Genomic DNA, 23744 nt, shown 5'->3' on the forward strand with positions numbered 1-23744 from the left:
CGACTTGGGAGCATAAAATGGGGTGTTAAGCTTTAGTATGCTCCAAGTGGAAGGCAGACACTCATCTCTGCCCTTCCAGAGGTGCTTCCACAGCACGGAGGAAAATGCCTTCTTCACATACATTATAACTTTAACACTATTTGCTCTAACATGCAGCACATATTTGCTATTTAATCAGTACTTGAAAGTGGGAGTCAGAATGTTCCCTCTCTCCCTCTCCCCTCTCCACTTCTCAAACTTATTACAATAGTAAACACTCAAAATTAAAGATACTTATCAGGTCGAACATGGGGTTCTTTAAATTCAATGGCAAATTATGTCCCGCTGTGGATTTTGCTCATAGGTAATAATACCTATTAATCCAGAAATAAAATACTGGCAAAGTCTTTCGTGGATGGGGATAAAATCTGAAATGTGAAGTAGGAGGGAACACACCAGGGAAGAGAATGTGCTAGAACCAGACAAGTACAAATCCAAATATCCTGCAGTAGAAAAGTGGAACAGTCAAGCACAGACATGTCTTGCCAGGGCTATACTTTTTACTGAGGTATAATTGACATATAACATTATATCAGTTCAGGTATACAACATAATGATCTGATACAGGTGTATATTACAAGATGACCACCAATGATAAGGCTAGTTAACATCCGTCACCTTACATAATTACAAATGTTTTTCTTCTGATGTTTCCATGGCTATTTTGACCCTTCCACTGATCAAAATTCAACAGGACCCATGGCCAACTCCACAGCCATCTAAACAGTGCTGATTCTGAGAATCTATGAGACTGATTTGTCATTCTGATGCTTGAGGAAGAGCGTCAAAATTCTAAATTACGGGGGTGCCTGGGTGGCTCGCTCAGATAAGTGTCCAACTTTTGATATTGGCTCAGGTCATGATCTTAGCTTGCACACTTTACCCCAATACCAACACAATGCCTGTAGCATAGAAGATGCTTATTTAATATTTTTTGGTTAGTTTATTTAACTTCTTGACCATCTTATGGGATCAAGAGAGCTAATGTATTCTAAAAAAAAAAAAAAAAACAGAAACAAAAGAAACCCCTCATCTTTAGTTGTACCAACATCCTTCATTGACAAAAAAGTTAGATAACCAGAAGGATCCAGGGCACAAATGCACCTAAATCTAGTCTGAATGTGGTACCAGAGTAAATTTTTTCTCCTTCTGCAATTCAAAATTGAGAAAATGGAATTTCTCTAGTTGCAACCCAAACAAGTTTTGAAGTTAGTCTTCCCATGTATACAAAATAGCTTTGAACTACTTAGGAAAGGGGTGCTGAGTCATATTAATTACAAACTTTATTGACTCCACTTCGAGATTATCTGCAAAGAAAATGAGTTGTTCTAACTAGTTAGATTTTTAAGAGTTGTTTCTGAAAAAAAAAAGTCAAAGTTTAACCTATTCAGTTCTCAAAAACTACTCACTCAAGGAAAAATAACTCTTACATTTTTGGTAAGAGTGTGTGTGAAACATTGTCTTACCACTTTACCACACACGTCCTTTTTTTTTTTTTCGTTAAATTTTCACCAGCTCACAATATCTCCGACTCAAGTTAAAGCCACTTGCAGGGTATGTGCAAAAAGGGCAAACAATGACAGAGTGATCTGGACATTTCGTATTAATCTTCTTCCCCCCGCAGAGAGCAGGAGCAGGCCTCATCATAGCTGCTTCCTCCCTAGAAAACATTTTAAGCACTTAAACCTTATCGTAATAAGGCCGGCCGGCTCTCTGCACAGGGGTAAAAGGCACAAGTGTAGATAATTACCATGGAATGCAGTGGGTAATTGCAAGACTCCTGTACTTTAACCAGAATAGAACTCATAATTATGTCAAAAGCCTCACTTCATAAAATCAGAAACTGTTACCAAAGAAAATTTCACAAAGTGATAAAATCTTAGACTGTGCGCAAGAGATACAAAGAATTTTTGTTAACAGGGAGTAATAGGCTTGAGAATCTGGAAAGCCTTCTGTTGCTTCATTGTGTCTACTTCTCAGGATGTCAGCACCACTGTCTGACTGACTGTAAATTCCTCTAATGCATTGTACACCGAGTCATTTGAAGAACATATCTAAAATGTTAGCCACTTTTATTTTTTCCTTTTAAAAAGTGCCCAAGATGATATTGAGTTAAAAATTCTCTCTTCTGTTTGATTCATACTTTTTTCTCTCTTTGTTGTACTCTCTTAGACAAGAAAAAAAGGGAAAGAAAAAAAAAGGAAAGCCAGCCAAAAATCTTCAGATAGCTAAACAGTCACTCATTCTTAGATGGATCCAATGATGTATATGAAAATACAAGCTTCCCTAGCTAAATCTTGTTATTATCACACCTAATAGAAATGTCACTGGTATAATTGCTCACTGGCTTAAGTCCGCAAAACATTTGAAGCTGATTAAATGGGGCATCAGTACCATTTATTGAACCCCTATGATGCACCAAGCACTGTGCTGTATCCTCTTTAGACATACTATTTATAATCAAAGCCGCAAGTGTGTAATCAGGTACTATTTCTCTAAATTTCAGAGGAGGTACCTGAACCTTGGAAATAAAGCAGCTCGCTCTAGCTAGCCCCTGGCTTCTCAAGAAGTGGTTGGTCGATCAGCAGCATGGCCATTTGTAGGGCTTATTAGAAATGTGGAATGTTGAGGCCAACCAACAGACCTTCTGATTCAGAATCTGCATTTTAACCAAGTCCCCAGGTGATGTGTCTACACTTTAAATTTTGAGAAGCCTGTTCTACCTCAAACACCTGGGAAATGAGTGAGTATGAACTTAACCCACGCTTGTCTGTCTCCAAAGCCTATGTTTTTTCCTTTATGCCACTCTCCACTTTCCTTCTGGAAGCTGCTTATTAGAAGGGTGCTGTAGGTACCCGGTAAATCTCCATGCACTCCCAGGGGCTGTAAGCACATTGCTTTAGAGAGGGAAGCCAACTTTCCACTTCTACTGGCCCTCATTTCCAGTGCTCTGTACTTGCCATCATGATTTGCTTTGGGAAGACACAGTATAGGTTTCATATCCTATTGCCTATTCATTTCCTATATTACCCAATATCATCTGGTGGGAAGACATGAGCATTCTTGGGCCTCCAAAAGCCTGAGAGCAACATGATGGCTTACCATTTTTAGAATTTTAGTTTTGTTCTTCTCATTTTTGCTTTCCATTTCATCACAAGTCAGTGGGAACTGAATCACCGCACATGCAAATGGCTGTAATTACTTGGGAAATGTAAAGAGCTGTAATTGCTCAAACTAAATGGTGAAAATAATTCTACAAGGAGAAACCTCTCTTTATTTGCAAGAAAATTTTTATTTCTCTATTTGATGACCACGACTTTTTATATCTTACACTAACTGTCTGAATTTGATTAGTTGTAAAATTAGCAAAATTTAGAGGAATAAGAAGCTGAGCAGGCCGAATGGTATGATCAAACAAAGTTGGCCATCTAAGAGTCATCCTGAATGTAATGTCAGGAAGTGTTAATTCCCTGCTCTATCCTATTGTTTAAAAATAGAATTCCTTAGCTGAGGATGTATTGGGGAATGCCCACCATAAGGAGACTAAATTAAATACAAATAAAGCAACTGGAACTTTTCTTTCTTAAAGAAAAATTAGCAAAAGTAGAAGGTGAAGCTACCTAATATAGTTATTTGGAGCAAAGCAAATGGATTTGATAAGGAAGAAAAAGCCCCAGATTAGATAAATAACAAGCATATAGTATGAAAATGAAAATTTCCTATGCATTTATAAATATGATTTTAGGGAACAATTTGATGATAGCCCATAGAATGAATCAGAATAGATTAAATGAAAACTTGTTTAAAAAAATAAAATCTTTTATCCAATAAGGCACAATCGGCTAATTACATAGGATCTAAGACCCAAAAGAAAAAAACTATGATTCAGAGCCTGAGAATACTAAATATGTATCTGAATAGGACATGGGAAATATAACTTAAGATCGTACACTTACTTAAAATACTGTGGTTGGTTGATGCAATGGCTCTAAATTCAAGGCTGAATTACACCAGTGACCTGCATGCATGGGGCCCAGAATCAATGCAAGGCTGGTCCTCTGATAGGAAGCAACAATGTCAGTGTTTCAGAAGGATTAGACTCTGAATATGAAAACATTTTAGGAACACCAGTTTGTTTCACTTATGTTTTCCAATTTCTATGTGTGCACAAGAATGATAAATGACCTAGAGGTGGGGGGAGCCTAATAAGCCTAGAATCTGTACTTCCGATAAAGTACAATTCAAATAAATGAGGAACTGTGATATGGTTTAATTGGCATTTTTGTTTCTTTATTAATGATACATTAAATAAGGATGCAGGTTACAATTTATGGCATTTTAATTTTGAAACGTGTTAATAGGAGGCTCTACCTGGGGTGCCTGGGTGGCTCAGTCAGTTAAGTGTCTATCTTCAGCTCAGGTCATGATCCCAGAGTCCTGGGATGGAGCCCGCATTGCATCGGGCTCCCTGCACAGTGGGGAGTCTCCTTCTCCCTCTCCCTCTGCCTCTGTCCCCCACTCATGCTCTCTCTCTCTCAAATAAATAAAATCTTTTTTAAAAATTAAAAAAAAAAAAAAGAGGAGGCTCTACCTCCCAGAATTGTGCTAAGGATAAAATAGATGATGTGAAAGGCCAACCACTGTACCTACTACATGGAGTCCTAAACCAATATTAGTTATTATCAGTAATTTTCTATAAGTTAATAAATTAAAGGACAGCTTAATAAAATTGTGCTTTCTTGCAATCTTATAATTTATTTTATAATACTGAGACCTCTTCAATTAATTTGACTATTATGGTACTTTATTTTTTTAAGTTTTTATTTGAATTCCATTTAGTTAACATACAGGGTAATATGAGTTTCAAGTGTACAATATAGTGATTCAACACTTCTGTACAACATCCAGTACTCATCACAACAAGTGCCCTCCTTAATCCCCATCATGTATTTTACTCATTCCCCCCACGCATCTCCCCTCCAGTAACCGTCAACTTGTTCTCTGTATTTAAAAGTCTGTCTTTTTGTTTGTCTCTTTCTTTATTTTGTTCCTTAAATTCATATGAATGAAATCATATGGTATTTGTCTTTCTCTGACTGACTTAACTTCATTTAGCATAATACTCTCTAGCTCCATTCATGTTGCTGCCAATGGCAAGATTTCCTTCTTTTTTATGGCTGAGTAATATGCCATTGTGGTACTTTAAAAATATGTCCACATGTTCTTTGAAATTCCTCCCTTCAAAACGAGGAGCTAAATTCACCTGCCCTTGAGCATTGGCTTTACTTAGTGACTGGCTTCTATGAATAGAGTATGGCAGAAATGACAGCCTGTGACTTGCAAGACTAACCTGTAAAAGGCATTGAAATGCCCCCCTTGCTTTCTCTCTCCTCTGGAGTACTTGCTTTTAGAAGCCTGTTGCCATGTCATAAGAACTTTCTAACCATATGATAGATCCACGTGGTAAGGAACTGGAGTTCTTACCAATAACCATCAAGGAACTCATGTCTTCTACCCAATAGGCATGTGAAGGAGCCATCCTGGAAGGAAGTATAGCTGCCTATCTCCATCAAGACCCAGGTGACTGCAGTCCTGGCCAAGGTCTTGAGTGTAACCTCATGAGAGATGCAGAATCAGACCACCCAGGTAAGCTTCTCCCAGATTCCTGATTCTCAGAAACTGCATGAGATAACAAATGTTCGAGGTTGTTGTTGTTGTTGTTGTTTCTTTTTTAAGAAGCTAGGTTTGGGGACAATTTGTTTCATAGTAATAAATAAACAATTGCTTTTATTCCCTTTAAATCAAAACCACAAGAAAAAGTATCTGGCATCATTAAATTAACATTTATATTTCAAAGAGGTCAGTCACATTTTGTAAATATACTGTATCCAGAAAATGAGTGTTATTAATAAATCTTTTACTCAAAAAATATATATTTTCCATCTTGTCAGTCTCACTTTTCCATTTTGAATGGGAGGCTAACTCTTTCTGGTTCTTTCTGACAAAGACATTATAAAATACTCTCTCTTCCACAGCTAATATTTTAAACAACATTTACTCTAAGATCAGCATCTCAGAAAGTAATAAATGCCATCAATCCTTTTCAGAATCTCAAACTGCCCTCCAGAACATTCACTTAACTCCTTTATTGATCTCACAATCTTGGATTTGAACATTCTCAGATTTTCGCAGCTTTCAAATAAATGCTGACAACAGAGGAGAAGCCACTGCAGACCCTCTAATCACTCTTCTCACCTCCCCAGCCAAAACAGGCAGGAGGCCCCCCTGAATGGATGACTGCATCCCTATGTCTCACACCCTCCACATATATAAGCCAGGAAAACACTTACAAATGTGACAGTAATAGTGATAAAGCCAGTCATAAGAAAAGTACTCACTGCCACGACTGAAATCTGTCACAGCTCAATCTGAAAAACAAAACAACAAAAAACCCGCTCCATCCATGAGTATTAAACAAAAGAACATGGACTGGAAGACAGAGTCTCCCAACACTTTCATCATGGATTTGTCACTCACACTTGTATCCTCTGCTGGCTATCCTCTCTGACTGTCACCTGACTAGGATCAACTTAGAGGTCAAATCTTCAGCCAAAATCTACAATCCTTGAAGCCAAATCAGTACTCAACTGGCTTCCTGGAATCTGAATGACAGTTTGAGATCTTAGTCAATTGTAACATGAGAACAGAAAAGTATATATTAGAATATTCCAAACGGAGCTGTTCAATGTTCTGGAATGATCTGGAAGCTTCTAGATTAATTACATATTAGAAACTTGTGGTCTAGGGATGCCTGGGTGGCTCAGCAGTTGCGCATCTGCCTTTGGCTCAGGGTGTGATCCGGGGTCCTGGGATCAAGTCCCACATCAGGCTCCCTGCAGGGAGCCTGCTTCCCCCCACCCCACCCCACCCCACCTATGTCTCTGCCTCTCTCTGTGTGTCTCTCATGAATAAATAAATAAAATCTTTTAAAAAAGATAAAAAGAAACCTGTGGTCCAGATAGGCCTAGTAATTAACCCAATGTCACAAGTGCTGACAGTAAGTTCTAACTCTCTGATTTCTGATCCAGTGCACTTCCTACAGTATAGTTATATCACATGATTTTGGTAGTTCTATTTTGTTAATTTTAGATTTTGTTCCTTAGTTTTTATTAAAAGAGTTATAGTTCACATGAGAAACAATGCAAAAATAAATATGTGACCCCATTTATGTAAAATTTTAAAGAAAAACCAACATATATTTTAAGGTTCCCTGTGCAATGAACCTATAAAAATATGGATGGGAAAATTCATACCAATCTCAGGAGACAGGTACCTCAAGATTGGGATTTTAAAAAGGGTTAAAAAGGAAGTTCCTTATATAATCTTTCAGAAATTCTCTTTGTATAAATACATTTCCTTGAAAACATGCAAATGGAGTCATGTCATATACAGTTAATCGCTTTGCTTTTTTCATTTAAACAGCATATCTTGTGGATTTCCCCATTTTTGACCTCACTCTTTTAATGGATGTAAAATATTCTACTGAATTGATGTGTCTCAATTTTTTTAAGATTTTATTTATTTATTCATGACAGACACACATACAGAGAGAGAGAGAGAGAGACAGGCAGAGGGAGAAGCAGGCTCCATGCAGGGAGCCTGATGTGGGACTCGATCCTAGGTCTCCAGGATCAGGCTCTGGGCTGAAGGCGACGCTAAACCACTGAGCCACCTGAGCTGCCCCATGTGTCTCAATTTAATGTATCTTATCTGAAGCCTTGCTATTCAAAGTGTGGTCCATGGACTCAACATAGGATTGCCTAGAAGTTTGTTGAAAATGAAGAATCTATGACCCCATCAAAAGGCGCAGGGTTTCAGACTGGATTAAAAAGCAGGACCCATCTATTTGCTGTCTACAAGAGACTCATTTTAGACAGAAGGACACCTACAACCTGAAAATAAAAGGTTGGAGAACCATTTACCATTCAAATGGTTCTCAAAATATACCCTAAAAACTATAGAACACTTCTGAAAGAAATCGAGGAAGACACAAAGAGATGGAAAAATATTCCATGCTCATGGATTGGCAGAATTAATATTGTGAAAATGTCAATGTTACCCAGGGCAATTTACACGTATAATGCAATCCCTATCAAAATACCATGGACTTTCTTCAGAGACTTAGAACAAATTATTTTAAGATTTGTGTGGAATCAGAAAAGACCCCAAACAGCCAGGGGAATTTTAAAAAAGAAAACCATATCTGGGGGCATCACAATGCCAGATTTCAGGTTGTACTACAAAGCTGTGTTCATCAAGACAGTGTGGTACTGGCACAAAAACAGACATATAGATCAATGGAACAGAACAGAGAACCCAGAAGTGGACCCTGAACTTTATGGTCAACTAATATACGATAAAGGAGGAAAGACGATCCACTGGAAGAAAGACACTCTCTTCAATAAATGGTGCTGGGAAAATTGGACATCCACATGCAGAAGAATGAAACTGGACCACTCTCTTGCACCATACACAAAGATAAACTCAAAATAGATGAAAGATCTAAATGTGAGACAAGATTCCATCAAAATCCCAGAGGAGAACTCAGGCAACACCCTTTTTGAACTTGGCCACAGTAACCGGAGAAGGACAAACAGTGTATGTTCTCATTCATTTGGGGAATATGAATAATAGTGAAAGGGAATATAAGGGAAGGGAGAAGAAATGTGTGGGAAATATCAGAAAGGGAGACAGAACATAAAGACTTCTAACTCTGGGAAATGAACTAGGGGTGGTGGAGGGGGAGGAGGGCGGGGGGTGGGGGTGAATGGGTGATGGGCACTGAGGGGTACACTTGACGGGATGAGCACTGGGTGTTATTCTGTATGTTGGTAAATTGAACACCAATAAAATTTATAAAATAAAAAAAAGATGATGAATACTTGATCATGTTTACATGTTAAGGAAGGGAGCATTATAACTAGATGTGGTTTTTTGTTTCTGAATAAAAACTTTTGACTCTCATTACAAATAAAAAAAAGAAAATGAAGAATCTGAATTTTAATATGATCACTATTTGATTCCTATGAAAATCAAATTTTGAAAAAGACTGGGATAAATAGCAATAGAACATGCTCAGTGAATTTACTTGAAATAACCCAGAATGTTTATATTGTATACATATTTATAAAAACATAAATTTATCCTTTAAGTAAATGTTCTTCAATATAACATGACTAAAATATAGTCTCAGTATATAAGAAACTCAAGTATAATGAGTGTATTAAATGGCTAGAGAGTGAACACAAGAAAAGTCAGTGGAGAATGATTAAGGCATGATTACTAACATTTCTTCATGGTTGTCCTCTACTGAGTCTATTTATTGGCTTGACAGTTTTGGAAAAGTAATGAAGAATAGTTCAGCTTCAGGAGGCTTTGAAACATTACCATAGAAACAAAACAAACCAACAAAATTAGACTTGAGAAGTATATCCAAAACAATAAAACAAATGGTTCATCATGTGGGTAAAACCAAGGAAATAAAAATCCAGAACAGTTTTCTTTCTTCTTGTACCAATCATAATATATTTATTTTATCTAATTTTCCAGGATGGAAAAAACTTTCCATACAAATATGTTCATTTCACTACTGCTTTATTTGTAGTTTCCTAGATTCTAGGGTCTAAGAGGTAAGGCTGCAATAAGACTGTGGAGGCTAAAATAAGGAATCTGGATGGCTAACAGACACATGAAAAGCTTAACATCATGCATCATCAGGGAAATACAAATCAAAACCACGATGAGATACTACCTTACGCTTGTTAGAATGGCTAAAATTAACAACACAAGAAACCACAGGTGTTGGTGAAGATACAGAGAAAAGGGAACCTTCTTACACTATTGGTGGGAATGCAAACTGGTGCAGCCACACTGGAGAACAATATGGAGGTTCCTCAAAAAGTTAAAGATAGAGCTACCCTATGACCCAGCGATTGGACTACTAGGTATTTACCCAAAGGATACAAAAATACAGATTCAAAGGGGTACAGGCACCCTGACATTTATAACAGCATTATTAACAATTGCCAAACTATGGAAAGAGCCCAAATGTCCACTAGCTGATGAATGGATAAAGATCTGATGTATAGGTATATATAATGGAATATTACTCAGCCATTTGCAATGATGTGGATAGAACTAGAGTGTATTATGCTAAGTGAAATAAGTCAGGCAGAGAAAGGCAAATACCATGTGATCTCACTCATATATGGGATTTAAGAAGGAAAACAGATGAACATAGGAGAAGGGAGGAAAAAAGGGAGAGAAGGAAACAAACCATAGGAGACTTTTAACAAAAGAGAACACACTGAGGGTGGATGGAGGGAAGTGAGAGGGGGATGGGCTAGATGGGTAATGGAGATTAAAAATGGGCTCCTGTGATGAGCACTGGGAGTTGTATGTAAGTGACGAATCACTGAATTCTACTCCAGAAATCAATACTGCACTACATGTTAACTAAGCAAAATTAAATAAGGAAAGATTAGGGAGGCTAGACCCCCCAAAGGAAACTAGATAGAAATGACGGCATCGCTGTTCCAGACCTGGTGTAGAAATAACTTCACTTTTATCCTCTCTTAACTGTTTTTGTACTAGGATGGTTCTTAATACCTGCTCTTGGTACCCTGCTCTTCTCATCCCAGATACTATCTCCAAACAGTCTCACTGATATCTATGGCTGAAGTGACCAACACCTATGTACTGGTCACTCCAAAATCTCCCACAAAAGGCTTGCTCCGATGCTCTAAACCTTTATTTTCAACAAACTCCCAAAACGTGTACATGGATAAGCCATAGCTTATTCCAATATGGTGATTCTCAACCTGAGGATGTCTCAGAATTTCCTGGAGAACTTGTTAAAACTGAGATTGCTCAGTTCATCCCCAGAGCTTATGATTCAGTAGGTCTATTATGGGACCAAAAATCTGTGTCTAAAAAGTTCCTAAGTGATGATGATGCTGAATACCAATCCCAACATTTCTGGTGTCCAGGAATCTACTGACGTTTGACTATACAGTAATGGTAAAGCTTTTCTCCCAAAGGGTTACCCTGAAGACCAGTGAAATGGGATGTGAAATTATATTCACTTTATATGTTTACACAATGCCACATGCTTAAGCATACAAAACTCTGTCAAGCACAGGTAGGAAAACCTACAAAGGAAATAAATTACATAAGGCCTGTTCTATTCACTTCACAGATTCAAATGTTACATTAACACAAATGTGTGACCATAGCAACCTTGTTGGTTAAGCACTAAATATTAAAGCAGGGACAAATAGTGAATTACTGTGTGCTTCTGAAGAGATGGGTATATTACAGTGGTTGCTATTTCTCCTAGTCTTTGGCTATTTTTAAGGATTTGATCCATTTCACCTAAGTTATCAAGCCTGTGAGCCTAGAGTTGTTCACAACATTTCTTTATCATCCCTTTAATGTCAATAGGATCGGTAATAATGGGTCTCTTTCATTTATGATATTATAATTTGTGTCTTCTCTCTTTTTCCCTTGGTTATTTTAGCAAGAAGTCTCATGTTATTTTTAAGGGGAAGCAAATTGTAACATTTTAAATACGTAGCTACTTTCAGATATTTTACTGAAAAAGTCTCCTTTTCAAAATGAAATGCAAACTTTTAAATAATTTTAAATTTCTGTGTTCTAATTAATAAAAATTATAGATGAGGAAAAGGTAAAATTACCATATAAATTTGCTTTCCTTTTACATTTTTACAAGGCAATTATATCACTCAGTATTGCTACTCAAGAGAAGAACACATGCATATTAAAATCTCTCTCATGCACATATAAAATGGAAGAGCTATCAAATGTCTGCAACACCTATATAAGATAACTTGAGGGTTTATTATCATTTAAATATCCATCCAAATAAGACCCAGTATCAATTCCAAAAACTGAAAGCATCTAATTGAGTACTAGCTCTTAGTAGAAAATGGAAAGTGTTATTTTATGGCCTGAGTGAAGGACAGACCAGTGGAAAACCTTAGTGGAATTTCTAAAAATTTTACCATGGCTGATTAAATACAAATACACTTAAGCAAAATGCCTCCTGACATTAAATTCCCGGCACCTTTTATAAATACATTTCTATCATTCATGCTGTAGGCAGTAAGCTTGTTTTATTTTTGCATCACGAAAGAGAAAATTGACCAAAGATGGCTAGAACTACAAGCACCTTTATTGTTTGAGAAATCTGGAGGTTAATGGTTCTGAAGGCAATTCCATGGCTTAAAGAAACATTGGTTCTTTCTATTTTTCTATTCTGTCATTTTTAATCTTACTGGCTGTTGTGCTGTAATGACAAAATATTCATTGAAGGTGAAGATAAAATGTCCTCAAATCACAGCATCCGAGGTAGGAAGGATAAGGCAAAGGCAAAAGGGATTTCCTTGCACAGATTATACCTTTCTTGGGGGGAAAAAATCTTTCTCAGAAGTACTTAGTAAGCTTCCTCTGACAGATTATAGACTAAAACATGGTCACATGCCCTCCTCCCTCAGCCACTGGCAAGAGGTATGACATTGGCATACTACCACTCAAACAAAATGGAGTTCTCTTCCCAAGGAAGAAAACAGTAATGCTGCTGGATGAATAAACAACTATGTATGTCATATTTGCTCTTGTTAAAAGTGGAATTTAAAAAGTAGAGTTCTGCTACAAAGCTCTCTACTAAATACAAAACCACTGGTGATTAATTGCTTAAAAATTCTACACCTAATAAAATCCATAGCTTGCTTTAAATAACAAACATTCATGTCCATCAAATTCATGTACGAGAGTAAATGATACAGAATTCATCATTTTTACAAGAGGACTTAAAAAATCATCCAATAAATGCATGAAGTGCCAGAACTGATAATGTGAATCTCAAAAAATTGATCTTGAGACACACCAGTCCTAAAGTATACACCTAGACCAGTCAAGTTTGATAAGACCAGCCTTGGTTCAAAAAATCTTTTAAACAGATCATCAAAGAGATGAGTAGTGAGAGAACTAGCATTTTGAGCACTTTCTAGCACTAGTTACTGTGTTTGGCTCTTTACATGTGGTACTCTTTTAATCTTCATCATAAGCCATTGAAGTAGTAGTATCTCTTTTTTTAAAAAAGAAAACCAAGGTTCAGAAACATTAAGCAACTTACTCAAGGTCATTAATAAAAATGAACCAAGAACTCAAACCTAGTTTTCTATCTGCCACCCTAATCACATATGTAAAGGTTGCAATAGCCAGAGTAGCATTTCTTTTGTAAGCCTTGATGAGATGATAACAGGTCTCTGTATTACCATTTGTAACAAATCAACCCAAAATTGTATGATGGCCTCATCAAAGAATAAAACAAAGATCACCAGAACTATAAATAAACAAACTGACATAAAATAAACATACCCAAGTTGAGTCTGTTAACTTACCAGGCAAATAAGTACATGCCAGTGAAGAAATTTGCTGAATAGTTCATTCAGGGAGAGAAGTCAGGAAGTTTTGAGTTCTAGAAAGGGGCATTCATGATAGAGTAATTAAGCATAAAAGCTAACACTCTAGATAGGAGAGAATAAGTCTATAAGTCTGTATGTAGTTGGTTAAAATAAGATCCATTACTTATGGATAAGGAAAGAATCCTCAGACACACTAAGAGTCTTCCTTCCCTCTAAGAGTTCATTATCTTTTATCAAGTTAGAACTAGGGGCAATGAAACACAACAGTTAGTTTCACTAGGCAAGTACTATTATGGATAGAAATTTTCACACTTATAGCTCAAACATAAGAGAGGTGCATTTCTCACTCAGACAATCCAAGGCAATTCCAAAGGGGTGATGAGTTGGGATCTCCAGAGTCATTTGAAGACCCAGACTTACAGAGATAATGCAATCTTCAACATGTGGCTTCCAAAACTACTCAGGACATTGGCCAAAGGGAAAAACACAGGAAAGATCTTCTGTAGAAGGCATAGGGGACCAGGCCTGTGAGTGGTACATACCACTTCCACTAACATTTCCCTGGATGACCCCAGTCACATAGCTATACCTCACTCCAGGATGGCTAGGTATCATCAACTCTTTTGAGGTTTCTGGAGCCAAATAATGTTAGGAAATAAAAATACTGGGTTTATCATCCTTCCTACTACAGAATGCTTAGTCTTTAATTTGCTAATGAACTCTGCAGTTTTTCAATAGGGTATAGATTAGTAGCATTACTCAAACTTATTTGAACATGGTGGCCATTTTAGAACATTTAGAAGAAGTAGTGGCTCTAGACTATAGCATGCATCCCTCAGAAACACTCGGCTTATTAAAAGACTGATTGCTAGGCCCCTCCCAGAACTTCTGATTTGGTAGGTCTGGGAAGGGGCCTGGGAATTTGCTTTTCTAACAAGCTCTCAGATGATAATAATACTACTGGTTGAAGAAACACACTTTGAGAACCATTGATTTACAGGATCACTTAAGAGAAAAGGAAAATCCAAAGTTATGGGGACGAGGATGTTTGCCTGCTGGATGCAAGTACTGAATTGTTACTTCCATAGCCTTTATTGCTTTCCAAAATCCAGTCCTCTCACTCAAGAGAAGCCATGGCTCTAGTGTGTATGTGAGAGAATTTCATCCATTTCCAGGAGGTATTTGCTGCTAAGAAGCAGTATTACATCCTAGAAAACAGAACTACAATGAATGAGTCAAGCTATGTGGGGAAAATAACTGATAATCACTTCTTAGCACAGTGAATAAATCGCCCTACACTACTCACTCATCTTTCCGTCCTCTAACATTTTTGGCACATACCTAGATGAATAAGAAAAGGTGCCTTCACTTTCAGAGATCACTGTCTTGTTTGTTTTTTTTTAAGATTTTATTTATTTATTCATGAGAGACACACACACACAGAGAGAGAGAGATTGAGAGAGAGAGAGAGAGAGAGAGAGAGAGGCAGAGACACAGGCAGAGGGAGAAGCAGGCTCCATGCAGGGACTCCAATGTGGGACTCGATCCCAGGACTCCAGGATCACACCCTGGGCCAGAGGCAGGCACTAAACCACTGAGCCACCCAGGCATCCCCACAGTCTTGTTTAAATTCAAGCAGAGAGATGTGTCTTGGAAATATACACAGAAAGCATGAATTCCAGCCTAGCCCCAAGGATGTGGAGTTAGAGAAACCTTCTTCAAACAGGTAAGTTCTCACTGTGTTTGAGTGTATGTAATTCTACTTGCTTCCTACACTAACACTTACCCTCAACCCAATCAAAACATTTATTATTTCCCCCTTGGGTTTTTTCACAACTTTTTAAAAATATAGATAGATGGGATCCCTGGGTGGCGCAGCGGTTTGGCGCCTGCCTTTGGCTCAGGGCGCGATCCTGGAGACCCGGGATCGAATCCCATATCGGGCTCCCGGTGCATGGAGCCTGCTTATCCCTCTGCCTATGTCTCTGCCTCTCTCTCTCTCTCTCTGTGACTATCATAAATAAATAAATTAAAAAAATTAAAAAAAAATATAGATAGATGTTAGGATTTACTTAGTTTTTTCCTCTGATTATTGAGTTTCTTATGACTTCTCTCAGATTTTCAAAACCTGCACTTACCACTTCTTGACAGTTCTTTAAAATAAGCCATAGAGCCACTAGCCATCAATATGAATCATAAAACAAAGGGCATAAGTGATGACAGTATTCTATTACCAATTTAGCTCAGTTTGTCAATACAGGCAAATCTCAGAAGTATTATGGGTTCAGTTCCATACCAGCACCATAAAGTGAATATAACAATAAAATGGGTCACATTAATGTTTTACTTTCCCAGTGCATATAAAACTTATGTTTACACTAACCATAGTCTATTAAGTGTGCAATAGAATTATGTCTTAAAAATGTGCATATCTTAATTTACAAATACTTTATTGCTAAAAACTGCCAACATCATCTGAATTTTCAGTGAATTGTAATCTTTTGCTTGTGCAGGAGCCTGCCTAAGTGTTTGTGGCTGCTTATCAATCAGGGTGGTAGTTGCTGAAGGTTGAGGTGGCCGGAGCAATTTCTTAAAGTAAGAAAACAAGGAAGTTTTATAGATTGATCGACTTTTCCTTTCAGTAACAATTTCTCCGTAGCATGTAACATTTCTTTTTAAGATTTTATTTATTTATTCATGAGAGACACACACAGAAAGAGGGAGAGAGAGGCAGAGACACAGGCAGAGGGCAAAGCAAGCTCCATGCAGGGAGCCCGATGTGGGAGTCGATCCCAGGGCTCCAGGATCACGCTCTGGGCTGAAGGTAGTGCTAAACCGCTTGGCCACCCGTGCTGCCCAACATGTAATACTGTTTGATGGCATTCTATCCCCATTAGAACTTCTTTCAGAAAAGAAGTCAATCCTCTCAAACCCTGACACTGTTTTATCAATGAAGTTGGTGTAATATTCTAAATCCTTTGTTGTCATTTCCACAATCTTCACAGCATCTTCACCAGGAATACATTCCATCTCAAAAAACAACTTTCTTTGCCTATCCATAAGAAGCAACTCCCCGTCTATAAAAGCTTTATCATGAGACTGTAGCAATTAGGTCACAACTTCAAGGCCCCACTTCGAGTGCTGGTTCTCTGGCTCTTTTCATACTTGCAGTTACCTCCTCCACTTCCTTCCTCCTCCATGAGGCTTGGAATCAACTTCTTTCAAACTTCTATTCATGTTGATATTTTGACCAATTTCCATGAATCCATGAATGTTCTTTATGTCATTGACAATGGTGAATCCTTTCTGAAAGATTTTCAATATTCTTTGCCCAGATCCAGCAGAGGAATCACTACCTATGGCAGTTATCACCTTATGAAAGACATTTTTAAATAATAATTCTTGAAAGCAAAAATTACTCTGATCCATGGGCTGCAGAATGGGTGTTGTGTTAGCGGCAATGAAAACGACATTAACCTCATTGTACACCTTCATCAGAGTTCTTGGGTAACCAGGTGCATTATCAATAAGCAGTAATATTTTGAAAGAATCTTTTTTCTGAGCAGGTTTCAATGATGGGCTTAAAATATTCAGTAAACCATGTGGTAAACAGATGCTCTGTTATCCAGACTTTCTTCCATGAGAGAGCACAGGTAGAAAAGATTTAACATAATTTTTAGGGGTCCTAGGACTCTTTTAAAAGAGTTTGTTTGTTTGTTTGTTTGTTTGTTTGTTTGTTTAGAGAGTGAAAGTGGGGGAAGAGGCAAAGGGAGAGGGAGAGAAAGAATCTTAAGCAGACTTCACACCCAGCATGGAGCCCAACATGAGGCTTGATCTCATGACCCTCAGATCATGACCTGAGCCAAAATCAAGAGTTGGATGCTTAACTGACCAAGCCACCCAGGCTTGGAAATCTTAGGATTTTTGGAATAGTCCATGAGCATTGGCTTCAACTTCGGGTCAGCAGATGCATTAAACTCCTAATAAGAGAGTCAGCTTGTCCTTTGAAGCTTCAATACTGGTCATGGATTTCTCCTCTCAACCTATAAAAGTCCTATGTGGCATCTTCTTCCAATAAAAGGCTGATTTGTCTACATTAGAAATGTGTTGTTTAATGTAGCCACCTACATTAATTATCTTTTTTTTAAGATTTTATTTATTTATTCATGACAGAGAGAGAGAGAGAGAGAGAGAAAGAGGCAGAGGGAGAAACAGGCTCCATGCAGGGAGACTGATGTGGGACTCAATCCCGGGTATCCAGGATCACACCCCAGGCTGAAAGCGATGCTAAACTGCTGGGCCACCAGGGCTGCCCTACCTTAATTATCTTAACTAGATCTACTGGATAATTTACAGCTTCATGTTGCACTTTTATGTTATGGAGACAGCTATTTTCTTTAAACTGCATGAACCAACATCTGTTAGCTTTAAACTTCTCTCACCTTCCTCACCTCTCTCAGCCTTCATAGAACTGAAGAGTCAGGGCCTCGTTCTCGATGAGGCTTTGGCTTAAGGGAGTGTTGTAGCTGGTTTGATCTTCTATCCAGGTCACTCCTTATGAGGAATATGGCTGTTTTGCTTTCTTATCATTCATTAGTTCACTGGAGTAGCACTTTTAATTTCTTTCAAGAACTTTTCCTTTGCATTTACAACTTGGCTAACTGGTGCAAGAGGCCTGGCTTTTGACCTCTCTCAGCTTTCAACATGCCTTCCCGGCTAAGCTTAATCATTTCTAGCTTTTGATTTAAAGAGGAAGACTTCCTTTCACTTATTGTTAGGGTTATTAATTGGCCTATTTGAAATTGCTGCTGTGTATGGGTGTGGTTTGTGGTACCCCAAAACATAAAATATGATAATAGTAACATCAAAGATCACTTATCATAGATCATCATGACAAATATAACAATAGTAAAAAAGTTTGGAATATTTCCAGAATTACCGAAATGAGACACAGAGACATGAAGCAAGCAAATGCTCTTGCAAAAATTATGCTTATAGGCCTGCTTAACCAGAGTTGCCACAAACCTTCAATTTGTAAAAACCATAATATCTGTGAATCACAATAAAGCAAAGCTCAAGAAAATGATATATGCCAGTATTTAATTTCTGCCTCAAAGGTGACAAAGTAAGATTTATGAAGGAGAAAATGGGCATGACTTTGACTCTTGTAGAGGGAGCAACTATGAAATTAGAGTTAGTTTTATTCTTTATTTCTCTCAAACACTAGGCTTGATTCTGAAATCCAAAGATCTGTCTAAAACAAGTTGCTAAGCTATATAATTTTACATTGGCTTGTTTAAAAACTTGGAGATATGTCAGAAAGCTTTTTAGGGTCCCTTTTATCTTTATCAAATATCACTGGCTTTGGACAATGCTCCATTATGCTCTGATAAGATGCTAGAAGAAACCCATGGTATTCTATACTTCTATTCTGATATAGAGGGTATGGTAGAGAAACGACAATATTATTCATGAGTTTTGGAATTGCTGAGGCTGGATGATGAGAAGGCAGTGGAATCATTATGCTAGCCTGCTTCGCTTTGTATATATTTAAATTTTTCCTTAAAAACATCTTTTCTCTAAAAATTGGTGTTCAGTGGTCTTATCAGCCTAATCAGTCCTACTGGCAATTTCATGAAAGATAAGACAATGTTTAAGAAATTATACTTTCTTACCAAAATCAGCAAATGCCTCCAAAAATCTCTTCCCAAAATTTGCCTGTGTAACTACAAAATGCTGAGATAGTATGCTGTTGTCATTTGTGAGACTCTATTTCCTTGATGGAAGAGTTATCCACAAATCACAAAGAAAAAATCCATTTCTAAATACTAGCAAGAATCTTACTAAAACAATCTGATTTCATATTTTATTTCATAAAATAAGTGAAAATTTTCTAGGTCTTTAAGAAGTTAGTCCAAATATTGTATACCTATTAGTAAATGACTTAAAACTATATCTTGAGAGAAATATCTGCAAGTATTTGATACATTTGATTGACCCCTACAAAGACTGAAAGGTTTCATTTAAAGGGAAAAGGGCATAACTCTTCTAAGTCACTTTTTTTGTGAGTAAATGTTTAACTAGCTCTCCAAAACAACAATGCATATGTAAGTCTCCATACAGAGGTTACTTTAAATTCTACTGATAGAAAGGATATAACACAATTTGCAAATAGTTGGTACAATTTGTTTGTTAATTCTATATGGCCATTTGATTATCAGAGAATTTTTTTGTGGTTGACTTTTGTTAAAATCCTGATTCCATAGCCTATATTTGCTTCTTTGTGGAATTGAACTGTAGTTTTCAAAAACTGGGAGAATATTTCCTCAATTTTTGTGCTATTCACAACACAATAGTGGATACAGACACAACACCACAACACACTTTCACATTTAATCTGCATCAGTAACATTTTGTCCCTCACATTCTTAAGTCTAGATCAACAAAACAATAACTCAAACTCTGATTTTAGCTTTGCCAGTTTCCATGGTGGATTTTAAGCTACCAACATGGTACCCCTGAAAATGGAGTTGGGAAGAGGTGCACTGTAGCATACCATCACACAGTGTTTCTACCATATAGACATAACAGATGCAAATAACTTCAGAAGTGTGATGGTCTGTGTGTGTAGCCACACAAGTATGAATACTTGCAAGACATAGTAAAATCATTAAGAATTGATACATCTTGAGTATATACTACACTGTTCTTAATATAAATCACTTAATTATAAGTTTACATACTTTTTGATAATGACTATGTTTCACAACTGGCTCAGAAAACTCCCCAAAATTGAATAACCACTTCTTAGCAGCCAGTACGGAAGTTCAACTACATCATCACCTCTCATATTTGTGAACTAATATAGGGAATGTATGTATTGTGTGTATGGGTGTGTGTTTTATAAAACAAGTTTTATAATTCCTCCCCCAACTTGTCATACTAACCTTATTGCCCTTTTCTCAAAAAAAAAAAAAAAAAGCAACTTTCTGCTTAATGGAATAATTCCCTAAACTGAAATGAGCTCCGTTAACCCTTTTGAAATCATTTTCAAACTTGAGGGCCTCCCAGGTCCAATAAATCCACCATCCTGAAGTTTTCTTGACCCTCTCTTCACAGTTAGTCCTTCTTTCCTTCCTCCATACTATCAAAGCACATTATACATCCTCTCCCTGAAGCTTTAATTCTAAATCATGTTAGAATTCACTTTTTGAGAGCAAGAACCATATGTAGCCTTTGAACCTTATTCTTCACAGCAAGCACTCAGTACGTGTTCCTGATTCTAATCTTTCTTTATACATTTGTTGGAAACATAAGATGCAACCAGTTTCATGAAAACAGAGCTATCTTCAATGTATCAGAAGTCCAATTCTTCCATCCATCATTGTGATGAGTGAGTATCAAAAAAGTTGGCAGTACCTGGTGGCTAAAATAACACACATGCACCCAACGAGGATGTTCTCCAAAGGTCATATGGCAGCTGAGGCCAAAGTGGAAGTCCTTTCCATACTGGAAGTTAGGCAGCTTCAATCCTAGACTTGTTTCAACAGTTCACTAATTGGACCAAGTCTCTTAGTGTTTCTGGGGTCTGGTGTTTAGATCTGTAATGCTAGATGGCTGAACGAGATGGCATTTAAAGGGAGTTCGCCAACCCTAATTCTCTATGACTCTAAGGTTCTAACACATACAATCGAGCAACACAGAGACTTCTATCTCCAGTGTATACTAGAAACCCAATTCAAACATCAAGTTATCAAATGGGACGCAAGAGTGTTTTTTTCCCGTTCTCTAATTCTAGGTTGTTCTATAAAGGGAATTGTCTTGAACTTTAGAACAATTGAGAAAGAAATTTAATAATAATACTATATAGCTTATAATTTATAACTGCCCTGTGGCAGAATAGTTTTATAGCTGTATTATAAACCCACACTTCCATTGAAATATTGAATTGCTCTTGAAAAATTCTAGTTTTCCCAATAAAAAATGTTTCTGCTATAAATGAAGGGTTTTCTGTTAACTATAGGTTCTACATCAAAGTGTTGGCTGCCATGGAGACCAAAGGACACAAATATCAAGTAAAATCTAAGTCAACAGCTGCTAATTCCTGTTGGGGAGGATATTTCTCTTTTCTCTATGAAGAATGATTTTCTAAGTTCAGCAGTGGGGAAAGCAAGATTCATAAAGCTGATGATGCAAACATGTCCCTCAGTGAGTTGCAGAGTATAAAGTATAATAGCTTTCCAGCTATCTGTAATAGCCAAGCAAAATAAGAAGATGGCTGTTATAGAAGGAAGCCTGCATCACTGGGGAAAGCAGGTGAGGGTCTTTTGCTATTGTACTCACCTCATCTACAGAAAGAACTGGTCCTGAGGAATTTGAAAGAATTAAGGAGGTGGAACTCTCTCCTCCAGCAAGCCAAGATGCCAAAAGGAAAAAAGGTGAAAGGGAAGAAGGTGGCCCTGGCCCCTGCTGTTGTGAAGAAGCAGGAGGCCAAGAAGGTGGTCAATCCCCTGTTCTGGAAGAGACCCAAGAATTTTGGCATTGGGCAGGACATCCAGCCCAAAAGGGACCTCGCCCAGTTTGTCAAATGGCCATGCTATATCCGGCTGCAGTGGCAAAGAGCTATTCCCTTATAAACATCTAAAAGTGCCTCCTGTAATTAACCAGTTCACCCAGGCCTTAGACCACTAAAGAACTACTCAACTGCTTAAGCTGGCCTACAAGCACAGACCAGAGACAAAGCAAGAGAAGAAGCAGAGATTGTTGGCCCAGGCTGAGAAGAAACCTGCGGGCAAAGGGGATGTCCCCACTAAAAGGCCACTTGTCCTTTGAGCTGGGGTTAACACTGTCACCACCTTGGTGGAAAACAAGAAGGCTCAGCTGGTAAGGATCACACATGATGTGGATCCCATTGAGCTGGTTGTCTTTCTGCCCGCCCTGTGTCATAAGATGTGGTTTTCCTACTGCATTATCAAGGGGAAGGCCAGGCTGGAGTGTCTGGTCCACAGAAAGACCTATACCACTGTCACCTTCACACAGGTTAACTCCGAAGGCAAGGGAGCTTGGGCTAAGCTAGTAAAATCCATCAGGACCAATTACAATGACAGATATGATAAGATCCGCTGCCACTGGGGAGGCAACATCCCGTGTCCAAAGTCGGTGGCTTGTATCGCCAAGGTAAAAAAGCAAAGGCTAAAGAACTGGCCACCAAACTGGGCTGAGTGGACATTGTTGAATTTTCTGGACATAAAAGTAATAAATAGTTCTCTTTCAAAAAAAAAAAAAGAATAAAGGAGACGGAGATTCAATTGAAAAAATAGTGGGGTGACACTTAACTATGTCATAGGTGCCAGGCACTTCAGGTTTTCTCCTGAGCACCCCTTCCCTACATTATTAGTTCCTCCATTTCTGTTAAGTCCAGAGATGAATAAAGTTCCAAATTTTCTCTCCCCTCCAAGATATCTCAATGCAACAAATGGCCTAAATTAAAGGTATTGCCAGCTTTCCTATCTCAACCCTAGGGCATGGAGGGAAGAGAACATGTGACAGATGATATCCATGGTCATGCTTTTCTATCATTGTGGTGTTTTAACCTTGAAATGGAGTTCCCATACCTGCATCTCAGTTATGTGTCTGTTGTTATTTAGCATCCCTTAAATGAATATCTGTTAACAGTTACATGTTTATTAAAAACATATGTTAAATATCTAATATACAAGACACTCTGTCAGCTTCTCTGTGGATAAAAGGATTAAATAAACACAGATTCTGTCCCAGAGAGAGCTTATAGACTGAGCAGGGACACAAAAATTTCGATAGATGTAATAACAAAATGATGAGCCATAATGAAGACGTATGCAAAGTATGTGGGAGTTCAATGTGGGGAGAGAGAACTTCCATCTGAGCAGGTGGGAAAATGCTTAATGGAAAAGTAGGAGTTAAGGTGGTTTATAGAGATGAAACAATTCTGGAAGGATAGGTCATATAGTGTGGATTGATTAGCTTTATTGGAGTATAAGATGTATAAGTAGAAATAGCAAGAAATAAGGGCACCTGGGTAGTTCAGTCCATCTGCCTTTGGCTCAGGTTGTGATCCTGGGGTCCTGGGATTGAGCCCTGCATCAGGCTCCCTGCTCAGTGGGGAGTCTGCTTCTCCCTCTCCCTCTGCCTTTCCCCCTGCTTGTACTCTCTCTCTGT

At 37.9% G+C, this 23744-nt stretch overlaps 1 pseudogene; it reads left to right on the forward strand.

Annotated features, from left to right (window-relative positions):
- Positions 1-21961: 21961 nt before the first annotated feature.
- On the forward strand, positions 21962-22768 carry LOC129505710 (60S ribosomal protein L7a-like; annotated as a pseudogene).
- The last annotated feature ends 976 nt before the right edge of the window (positions 22769-23744 follow it).

The sequence above is a fragment of the Nyctereutes procyonoides genome, unplaced genomic scaffold (genome assembly GCF_905146905.1).
Source record: "Nyctereutes procyonoides isolate TBG_1078 unplaced genomic scaffold, NYPRO_anot_genome, whole genome shotgun sequence".
NCBI classification, from domain to species: Eukaryota; Metazoa; Chordata; class Mammalia; order Carnivora; family Canidae; genus Nyctereutes; species Nyctereutes procyonoides.